Genomic DNA, 12,566 nt, shown 5'->3' with positions numbered 1-12,566 from the left:
GAAATGCATCAAAATAATATTTTTTTTATTTTTTAAAAATTATTTTTGATACCAGCGCATCAAAACGATCCAAAACATAAAAAAAAAATTAGCAAAAAATAATTACTTTTTTTAAAAAATGCAGGTTTGCTTGTTTTTTCAAAATGCTCTTTAAAGTAATATAGTGGAGGTTGCTTTTCAAAATATTTTTCGTTTAATAATATATTAAAATAATATTTTTAAAAAAATTTATTTTTTTATATCAGCATATCAAAACGATCTTAAAACACTAAAAAAATTAAAAAATAATAATAAATAAATAAAAATAGTTGCACTGCAAACCCCAAACAAGGTATAAATATTATAGCAACATCTAACTATGTTATTAGACACGGACCATGCTGGATTTGATAACTATGGCTGGATGTTGTTGTACCCAGGCATGCACTTGGCCCATGAAGATCCGTGCAACCTGCCAAGTCAACCTAGGACCCAAGTGTCCCGTCCCAACCCGATATAAATCTTTTTTATTATTTTTTATAAATAAAAAAAAAAACTAAAAAGCTAAACTACAAATACCTAGCAGATTCACATATATTTTTAGAGTGTTGCCTGAACCAAAGTCAATTTTATTTTTTTTTAGCAAAGCAAAAAAATTAATCTACAAATTCATAATCTCACATTTTATTTTTTTAACAAACCAAAAAATTAATCTACAAACACCTAGTTAGAGCTTGAACAAATTATTTTGGGTGGAAACTAAAATAGTGGTTTAAGTTTAAGAGCCAAAAATAAATTAATACTAAAGACAAAAGATTCAAAAAACATAGACGTTGTCTCGCACACATGGGACAATTAGAGATTTTTCTCTTGCTCAACCCAACCTTGCATGCAAGTTTACTATCCTTTTTTTATTAGTTACTAGCCCATATCAAAATCCATTATATAAACATTAGAAGAAGGTTTTATTTTTACAATATTGTAGGATTGGAAGCCCATTAATATATATATTCTATATTCACAAGAAAAAAGTTATTTTTTTCTAATGTGGGATGGAAAATATTTTTTTGTTTAAATACTACTTCAACTTAAAATGAGAAGATAATATCTTTTCAATGTAAGATAAAAAAATCTTTTGAGATAATATTTTGAAACTTTATTATTTTATAATATATATGGCCTAAATCTACATAGATTATTTTTTAATTTTTCTTATGAAATATTAAAACCTCAAATATTTTTTTAAATTTTTTTTCTAGTTAATCTAGAACAAACCATATAACTCAGGACTTAACCTTATATTCAGTCCAACCCCAAATCAGGTTTAATAATTATATATCCAGCTAGATGGAGAGATCAGGGATATGATCTTATTATTATTCATCATGTACCATTACTTGTTTTATCAAAATTATTCTACAATTATTGTTTTTATTGCCGTGATATAATAAAAAATAATTAAATACAACATAAAAATAAATAAATAAAAAGTTATTTTAAATAAACACTATGCAATCTTTATATATGTTCAATAAATTTCTAAATCTAGTTAAAATCTTAAAAAAAAAAAAAACATATTTATAACAGTACTCTTGTACTAAAATGATTGAAGCAACTCAAAAGCATATTAAAAACAAATCCTTCACTGCTTTTAATTAAAGGATTCAAATGAACAAATTCTAAAAGTATAGCAGCTAATTAATTAGATGATTTAATTTTAATCGGTGCTAAGGTTCCCTTTAAAAAAAATAGTAAAAAAAAAGTGGAAATGAAAATGCAGGACTCAACCTATATAAAATTAGTGTTTAATATTATTTAATGATACTATATAAATTAGACGGAGATCTCTCTTAATGACGTAGCATTTGAAAAATTTAATCACAATTCTAATTTTGTTCTTAATTATATTTTTACCTGATGTTTGTTGCACATTTAAGAAACCAAGAAAACCATCGGATGTATTTCATACGTGATGGAATTGTAGATAATTTAATGGAATAATAAAAAATATTTTATATAAAGTATTATTTATTTCATATGTAATAACAATAGTTAAATCTATAATATTTAAATTAAAATCATCAATATATATATAACCTTAATTTCAAAAGCATTCTTAACTAAATATATTAAACTATTTTTTTATTCAACCTCAGTTTCAACTATAGTTTTAACAAAATATATATAAATATCAAATCAATCTTAACCAAAAATATTTTTTATAAAATAAATTTTTTAAATTATAACCATAAAAACTAATACAATACCAAATCGATATATTGTTAGAGCTGTACTGAGAAAGAAACATTATGTGTAAGACAACTCACAGGCTATTCCATATTCCCCACCATACATTCTTGTCAAAAACTGACAACCAATTAATGAGATACATGTGGAATATATATCTTTCTGATAAGATTTTTCATAAATTATATTTATTTATGTGGGATTTCTTAGCAAATGTTGTGTCCGGTCCCTCGTGGTTCATTTCCAGCCATGCCATGAAGTCGACAGATATGGGATTTAATTCAGATTTTTGCATGACAATAGGACAGTATATTTAAGGTTTTGAATGAAGATATATGGCCCATCACCGTCCTTTTTTCTTTAATTTCCCCTGCAAAAAAAAAAAAAAAACAACCTTAGTTTTATCTTTGAAACATGTAAAAATAAACAGATTTTATATGTATTATTTTTATCTTAGAACAATACTAACCAAACACAACCTTAGTTTTTGTATAAAAAAAGGTTTCATTGCTAGTTTTAGTCCCTCTATATTTAAATGCATGTTATTTTGGTCCCTCACTAATTTTATTTACCCGATGTGCCATCTACCTTGTCCTTCCATTAATAAACACACTAGATACATGACCCGCGCAATGCCGCGAGTTAATTTTTTTTAACATAAAAAATATTTTAAAAAAAAAAATAAGATTTAAAATTATTAGGTTTTTTTTTACAAAGTAATACCCAAGAGTCTTGAATTTGGCTGCAACGCTTGACTCAAAAGTAATATTTATAATATTAATAATAATATTAAACTTACATTACTTAAGTTTGAGTCTGGCTGCAACACCGAATCCAAGAGCATTGGATGTGGATCTGGTTATAAGGTCATGTCATAAATGTGTGACAATTAAATAGATTAATTAAAAAGAAAAAAAATCAAAGAACAAAAAAACAATAGGAAGAAAAAAAAAACTAATGAAGAAAAAGAAAAAAAAAATTGAATTAACTGGGTTAACCCTTCAAATCAGGTTAACTCGTCAAACTTAGGATCAGCGTCATAAAAGTTTGATAACTAAATAGATAAAAAAATTAACGGGTTTACCCAGAATTAACTGAGTTAACCTGTCAAACCAAGTAAACTCGTTAAGCATGGGATACATGTCATGAAAATCTGATAATTAAATAGAAAAAAAAATTTAACATTAACAAACTAAACTAAACGAAAAAAATTAATTAAAAAGAAAAACAATTTCGGGTTAACTCATCAAATCAGGTTAACCCGTCAAACCCGGAATCCGTGTCATGAAAGTCTGATAACTAAATAAAAAAATTTCATTAGAAAAAAAAATAACAAAAAAAAGGCAGCTACAGTATTTTTAAGATATTTTTATAATATAATAGAATAATATAATTATAATAATAAGGAAAGTTAAAAGGCGTTGAGAAAGTTACAATGCTTTCCCCACGCCTTTTAAAGTATTACTTAATAAAACCCAATTGTTAACTGTCACATGTGTTTTTATTCCAAGCAATGCTATCTATGACACTTATTGCATGGAACATCGATGTGAATTTCATGTAAAAAAAGGTGGAAAAAAAAATCAGTATCTAGTTTTATGGTAATCAAGAACTCTATTTTATATTTCAAATATTCTAGTTAAGGGTGTGGTTATGTAATAAGAAAGATACTCATAACCCTATATATCCTACTTAAAGTAATTTGTATTATTATTTGTTTTTAATTATTAAGGTGCCATGTATGCTTATATATGCTAAGGGTTTGTCTAAACCAGTATATGTATGTTTTATTATTAAATGTAAAATACTATTTAACCTAAGTCAGTAATTTAAAACCTGATTCTGGTAACAAAGCTCAATCCTCATTTTAAAACACGAGCATTGAGCCCAAAAGTAAAGTGAAAAAACAATAGGCAAAGCATTTTCAAAGTTGTATTATTGAAATGGTCCAAATGCAAATACTCACAGTTAATAAGCCTATATGGAATCACACTGATCCAACCCAAATCCGCTCGCAGTAATAAAGAAAGGTGTCCCCAAAAACAAGAACACAAGAATAAAATTAAATACACATCCACTTGGGCAAAAAATATAAATTAAAATAAGAATTAAATATTTACAAATCAACATCAACATTAAAATTTCTTAAATAGTCATATTTTAATTTTGAAAAAAACTTTGTCACCGCAAGTAACTTTGTTTTTTTGAAAATGACTAGCTGGATGACTGGAATATTAGTTCAGAAGGGTATTGTCAAGGCACCCTTGAACCCAGGAGTCCAAATTCACTATAGAATAAAAACAAAACTTATTATTAGTTTTTTAAAACAACATCACGAGATAGGAAAAAAAGAAAAGATATCTTGAAAATATTTTCTAATCACACCTTATGACTCTACCGGTATGGTTCATTGTTATAATTAAAATAAACCTATTAGTCTAGATTCACAAGAGGATGAAAAGAAAACTTTATTTAAAAAAAAAAATAAGAAAATTACAAGATAAGAAAAATAAGATCTTGAAAATATATTTTAATCACAACCTACAACACAGTCCATTGATGAAAATCTATCATAGATAGGATCAGTGAACATGACAAAGTTACGAGAAAAACACTTCCTAATTATGGTACTTTTATCATAGGTAGATGATTTGAAAATATTTTAACATGATGTCTTAAGTAATTTTATTATTGGCTAATTTCACCCTATGACATTATTGGATGATGATACATCTATTATCTAGAGTTTGAAAATAGTATTATATTAGATTGATGATTGTTTTTTATTTATTGACTATACCCTACGACACTAGCTAATAATGGTTTATTTTTCATAGATAGAGATTATTAACCAACCAATACATGATAAAAACACAAGAAAAATAGATTTTGGAATATTATAATTTATTAAGCGATTTTATTATTTACTAATCAATCCCTATAAAATGTCCAATAATAGTATATTTCTCATAGATAGAATTGCTAGCCAACCAAAAATAATGATGTGACTTATTAAGCAATTTTATTTCTTACTAATTACATCAATGAATATGTCCAATAATAGTAAATTTTTCATAGGGAAGATCATTGACCAAACAACAGAAGACAAAAACATATTTGGAGTAAACAAATGTTTAATGAGGTATCTTTAAGCATCTTAAGAATTTCAACAAGGTTTGTAGTTGGAGATGGAAAAATAATGAGATTTTGGACAAGTAAGTAAGCAGGAAATATTTCTACTCTCTCACATCAATAGTTTTCAAGGTTGTCTGCATTATTTAATGCTACAAGCAAGTCGAATTTCACTTTGAAACTTGGGTGGATTTTGAGTCTTTCTTTCTTTTCTTTTTTTCTTCTTCTTTTTTTTTTTTTTTTTTTGTTTTTCTTGGAGGAGGGAATTGTAGGTATTTAAACAATAGAAGTTAAACAAGCTTGAAGGATTGTGGACCGATCCTGAAGCACATATTACTATGGTCTGGTTTTTAGCTTCATGCCTTGTACTTTATCTTAGTTACACAATCTATGTGGCTAATTAACTTTCTTTAGTTAATAATGCTCCTCTCGTTTATAAATAAATAAATAAGAGGATTTAGACCATACCTATCAACTTGGTTGTTATATAGAGTTAAATTCTTATTTGTAGCCAAAAACTAAATTAAATAATAAATTTCCCTCCACATTTTATTTTTCGTTCATTTTTTTTACTTAATTGGTAAAATATGGAGCTAAATGATCAGGCCAATTGACAAGGGTCACCAATCTCGTTCAATTTTATTCATCATGTGTGTATATCACATTATTGGGGAAAATAGACTTTTCCTTACAAACGTTAAGAGGGAAACTGACTTTGCAGACCATTTTAATAGGCTTAATTTAGCCACCATTTTTCTTAATTATAGATCAAATTGACCAGAAAATGAAACAGAGGGGATAAATTAACTTCTTTTTTTGTTATAAATCGAGGAGGCAAAATAGGTAATATCTCTTTGTATATGAAATCATGCAATATCATTAAATCAATAAAAAAAAAAAAAACATAATGTTGAAACATATATATTTTGCTGGAAGCTAGTATGTTTAGGTACCATTCACTACTATTTATAATTTACCAACGGAATATTTTGCTGGTAATTAGAAATTGATTCTGTTGGCAAGATTTTTACCAACGGGCTCAAAGATTGTTACTTTTCATCAAGAAAACTTTCCTCGGTGATTACTATTCTATCAATCATTCTATCGATAATACAATCACTGATAGATTTACACGCAGAAAAAGCGCGTCAAATAAAAAAAATTATCCATTTTATTTTGTCGATATTTTCATTGGTAAATATGACATATTACCGATAAAAAGAGCGTATGTAATTTCATCAGTAATTTTTTAATATTATCGATTGAATTAAATCATTAGTGATTAAAAAATGACAGTAGCATTTGAAGTAATTCTTTTCCAACTCTCTTGAAATATATCAACGGACTTAATCTGTCGGTAAGACCGTCCGTAGTGTTTTTAAAAATATTTTTTTAAAAAAATATTAAATAGAGTAGAAAATAATTAAATTAAATTAAAAATCAATATTTATTACATAATTAAAAATTTTATCAACTCAAATACAATTCATCTAGAAGAGAGAGGCTAGAGAAGGAGGATGGGGTCTTTGCTAGGACCAAGGGGCGATAAAGGGGGGCACATGGACCACCTATGTGTTATTTCAGCTGCAGGTAAAATTGCCAAAGTTTGGTCATCTCAATATTAAGATGAGTTGTATGAGCTTCAACTTGTTGGTTGAAAATAGCCTTGAACTTCGAAGATTGAGTGCTCAGAACTTATTGCAAGCATCTAATAATTAAAACACTTTGGGTGTTTGGCAAGTCCTTAGCTGTAGTGTTTGTGATACCGTAAACCTGATTTTTATCGAGTCCACCAGACAATCCCACCTCCAATCATAATTTCTAATCAATTTTCGAATGAGCTGAAGGATCATCCTCATATCTCTCTTGTGATCAAGTGTTATATTTTCCTAAATAAATAAAAAACAATTAGCAAAAAAAAAACTTAAGAAAAGAAATTGTTGAAATTCAACATACCACTGAGCTCGACTATCCACGAGTTGTTACACCCTTTTTCGATTATCATTACTTTGCACGTGCACTTTTAAATAAAGCTTCATCGGTCTTGATTCGCATTCAAGAAACGTAGCCTATAAGAGAAAAACCTTGTTAGTTAAACATATTCATATAAAACAACAATTTAAAAAATGGATGTAATAAAAAATAATCTTACCATCTACTTCGCATATAAAATAAATGGAATGGATCTGCCAGTGTACGTGGTAATGGAACTATGAATCCTTATGTTCTAGTTCTCCATATTGGATTATGACTATTGCACGAAGCATTTGAACATGACGTGATAAATATATTTTGTCCATATAACCTCCAAGACGTATGGAGGTCTGAAATCCTTCCAAATCACCATGTCTTTCCAACTTGAATGCTCTCTTTATTAAGCATAATTTTAGCCTTTTTTTATACGTCTTATACCAAAAATCATGCAACCTATATGGTACAAGTGAATTATTGCTTAATAAATGAAAAATAAAATTTTAACATTTGGATAAAAAAATATTTATTCTTATTTCAATCTTATTTAGTTGCGTTGTGATTCTCTCAAATCCTCATAACAAAAGTGTTGTCAACCCTATCACGGTAAGATTTTTCTTTGCACGTCAAATTTGTAAGAGAATTAATTCATTAATATTAATAAATTAATTGAATTAACATAATAAAAAAAATTGTTTATATATATACTAACCTTGAACTTTTTGAACTATGTATCAATCATGGATTTCCATTTAGGGTTTTTGAAAACCTGCCTCCATTAAAACAATGACATTTCCATCAACAATTTCATCATTGAGGTTATCATTCAGGCAACCTCAACATTTATAAACCTGGAATTGCATTCGTTAATGAAAATTAATTTTTCAAAAATTATTAACTATTCTCTATTTTTTTAGTAGTGTATGAAAGGAAAACAAACTTGCATTAAGTGGTTGGGTTTTCATTAGGCAAAGTACTTTCTAGTAAATGAATCCTACTCTAAATGGACCCCCCTTGGCGTGGCGGCATCGCACTCGACGAGCCCACGTTGAGAGAGGCTGCATATGCCTCAGATGCTTGTTCATTGTAAAGCACCTAATGATTCATGATCATCAAAAGGGCTGCTAAAAGAACTAGTTCTGATCATGTTCATACGATGTGTTCCTGACTTTCCCGAAGACATCTACACAAATTAAAGGACTAAGATACTGTAAACCATTCCTATTAAAAAAAATCTGCAGCATCTTCCCTATATAGAAGACTACCTAAAATTTGCTTACCTACAAATACACATTAATAATATGTTGTCACAAACCAATTCATTTTATTCAACTTTTAAGTCATTTATTTCATGTGTCTATTAGTATAAAACTCTAAATTTTAATCATTATATTTATATGGGCTTGCTTACTATCATTTTTATAGCTTCTAACTTTTCAATATAAATATTTTTGTAAGACTTGGTTGGCTTTTATTTTTTTATTTAATTTTAAGACTTTTAAATAATTAATTTGAACCTAACAATCCAATTCTTATGCTTTAAGACATTAACCACTTCCACAATGTCAAGTTTCAATTTAAATTTGATCATTATTTCAATATTCTTATTACAAAACAATTTAAATTGGATCTCATTTTCAAGTAATTCCACCTTATATATATTATTCATATTTGATGCATACAAAAGTCACAAACACCTCCATCATGCCTGGACATTGTACTACATCTCCAACCTTGTTCCCATCGGTTTATAGCTCTGTAATCACTTTAAAACTCATCTAAAGACCTTGACTTGGCTAACTTTAACAAATTGGTTTTGCAATACCAAGTTGTTGGCTTATGGCTAGCAGTTGGAATCTTTTCCAAGTGAATCAATGGTCATGATTCATACCTGGAAAGGACCACAAGCACCTCTTCACCTTTTATAAATAGAAGTGTGTCTTAACCAAGAAAAGAAGGAGAAAAAAGATAGAAAACTAAAGCTAAAACACCCATCTCCCCCTGCACCAGCAATACTAACACTAGTCCAACAAAAACCAAACATTACAACAACAACCACCTCTCATTTTCCCTAGTTCATAGCCAACATACCACTATCTTGCACCGTGAGCCTCTCCTGCATAACCTCTTTATCTCCAGTAGCTTCATCGTGGACCTCCAGCAACCTAAGTCATTGCACCAGCTTTAACCATGGACAACTACCACTTCTTGGTCGAACCACCACCAACCAGCAAAACCCCATAGGCCAGGTAACTTCTTCTTTTATTTGCTTCCTCGGATAAATTCCTACATGAAATACACCAATAAACTGTAAAATGAAATGAAAATGCATGATTTGATTGTTAACATTCATTATTTTCTACCAAAAAATGACTATTAGGTTAGGTTAATTAGAAATAGTAAGGGTCGGGACTCTCATTGAAGCCCAACCCATGTGGCTAGGTTGGGTGTGTGTGTGTGTGTATTATCGTTAGGTCATTTGTTAGCCTATCACGTGGGCTTGGGCCTCGAGCCAATAAGTCCAACCCACATGATAAGCTCAGTCCGCCCTAAATTTAAGGGCGTGTTTGGCATGCCCGATTTTTACCAAAGGAAAAAAAAAAACCTTTTTTTTTTTTTTTCTTAAGGCATGTTTCTCAAACATGATCTTAAGGCAGATTGTGTGCCTCTGATTTTTGGATAAGGATGTGTTTGGCAAACATGCCCTGTTGTTTTTTTTTAACACTTGTTTGCCTTTATTTTTGTATTTCGTCAAACAAGCCTAAGTGATTTCCAAAAATTATTTAAAAAAAATTCAGGGACCATTTTAAAATTATTTATAGATCTCTCACATGTTCTTTCAACAATTTCACATAATCAAGGTTGTAGACTTACACTTTAAGATACTGACTCAGTATTAAAAATATATGCTTTTCTTTGAAATTTCAAAAAACAATCCTTATTTTATAAAGAAAAATATGTTTTTGTTTATGTGCATACAACCAAAAGATTTTCATGCATATTTTATAAAAAAAAAAAAAACATTTTTATCATGCTTTGAAAAAAAAAACAAAAATGGGTATCATATCAATTTATGATTATCTATTAAGATTTGGCTAAAATTTCAAAAACACCATAAAAATTAGTTTGTTTAATTAATATATGGGATATGAATTTTATGATGTAATGCATATTTCCAGTATTAAATTAAATGAATTAACAAGAATAAATGCTAGGAATTAACTATAAACTTTAATACTTAGAGGTATAAAATTACTCTGTAAAGTATATTTTCAGGTATTAAAGATACAGGGTAAGAATAATTACAGCATTGAAATTTAGACTTTAAAATAGTTAGGTTTTAACCTGATAAAGTAAAGATCTCCTAACTGAGAGGAATCTGCCTTAAATCTTAAACAGACCAACGAATAGAAATTTAACCTAGAAAAAAAAAATCAACAATGCAACTTATCATAGATATGATACACTAGGTGTGATGCGTCTTTCTCATGTATAATTAGTCATTTTACCCGGACTCTCGTAAATCAATAAATTTTGTAAAGACCATGATATGAGATGAAACTTATAATTAATTAACCCTAATACATCTCAAAACTCCGTTCAATCCCAAAAGTAGATCTGTCAATATTTTGCACGCCACTAACATCCAAATAATTAAGTTGTCATATCTTTATATATGTTTGAAAAATAGATTTGGGCATAGGCTCTAATTAAATACTGATTGTAACCTTGGGGTTCATCACTCTTAACCATTATAGTTGTAGTTAATTGATGTTGAAATCAGCGAGACCATAATTAATGAAAAAAATAAGATATTTATGAAACCATTGATGTAGAATGTGGGAGGTTGAAACTTATATTGTTGTTTTGTTAATCTTGTTTTCATATATATTTTTGTGGACTTAATCAATAAAGTAAGGTTTCATTAGTGCAATCTTGGGTTTAAATTCAAAGAAAATTACAGGAAATAAAATGTCTCGTAAATTCATCTATTTAAAAAAAAAAAAAAAAAAACCTAACCCAAATTTAATCATGAAAAACTGATTTAATAGCTTGTTTAGAAGTGTGGTTGCGTTTTTCAAATTATTTTCGAATTAAGATATATCAAAATGATATTTTTTTTATTTTTGATATCAGGGTATCAAAATGATTTAAAATATAAAAAAAATAAATTTTTAATAAAAATAAATTTAAATTTTTAAAAAACATGATTTGCATGAAAAAATATATATCTGTACATGGATATAGGTGGGATTAGTGCAGCCATAAATATGGAAGTCAGTGCTAATATTAATTGTACCGAAAAAGCAATGGTTTACTGTATATGAATACATAGGAGAGAGTTTCTATATAATCACAATACAAAATATGTATTGCCTAGAAGTTAAAAAAAACCAAACAGCATTTACTATTACCCTATTTTGCATTTAATGCACCATCCAAACACCACCTATGAATTAGTGTTTTGTCCTTGCTAACATTGGAGAAAGTGGCAAACAGTAAAATCAACTACATTAGAATACTCAGTGTTTGTAGGTTGTTTTAATATAAAAAATAAATTTTATAAAATAAAAAAAAAATTATATATATATATATATATTTAAATAGTTTAAAAAATAACCACTAAAAATATAATAAATAATTTCTACCAAGGGGGTGGCTGCCCTAGACAAAATCAATTTGTAATCTCCAGCAAACACTTCGCATCAAAAGATTAAAAAAGAATAAAAATCAGGGCTAGTACTTCCCTATTCTCTACAATAGAGTTCTTAGCAATCCCATAATAATAAATTATACTTATGATTTCGCCTAGGGTTTTGCGAAACCCTAGCAGATATGTATATAGTCAATATGAGCTAGAGCTAGCTAGAGGATGAGAATTGTTATATATTGTGTAATTAAGTATGGTTCTTGTGGACGACTCCATAACAAGAATCAACTCACGATCATGCCTAGAGACCATGTTGTTGAAAGATTATTATTAGAAGGGGAATATTTGGGAGAATGAAAGGGAATTAGAAGGTAATATTGTAGAATTAGGGTTTACGATGTATCCACATATCAAAGCAAAACAAACAACTCTTTATGTGGGTCTCTTACTCTACGTATATAAAAAGTCAATGGGTCTACCTATATAATACAAAAATACATGTATTATTATTATTATTATTATAGTTGTTGTTTTGTGTAATCTGTTCTACTAATGATCTCAATACCTCCTCATAATATGAAAAAGA

Source organism: Populus alba, chromosome 4 (genome assembly GCF_005239225.2).
Source record: "Populus alba chromosome 4, ASM523922v2, whole genome shotgun sequence".
In the NCBI taxonomy this organism is placed as follows: domain Eukaryota; kingdom Viridiplantae; phylum Streptophyta; class Magnoliopsida; order Malpighiales; family Salicaceae; genus Populus; species Populus alba.
This window is presented reverse-complemented; position numbering follows the sequence as displayed.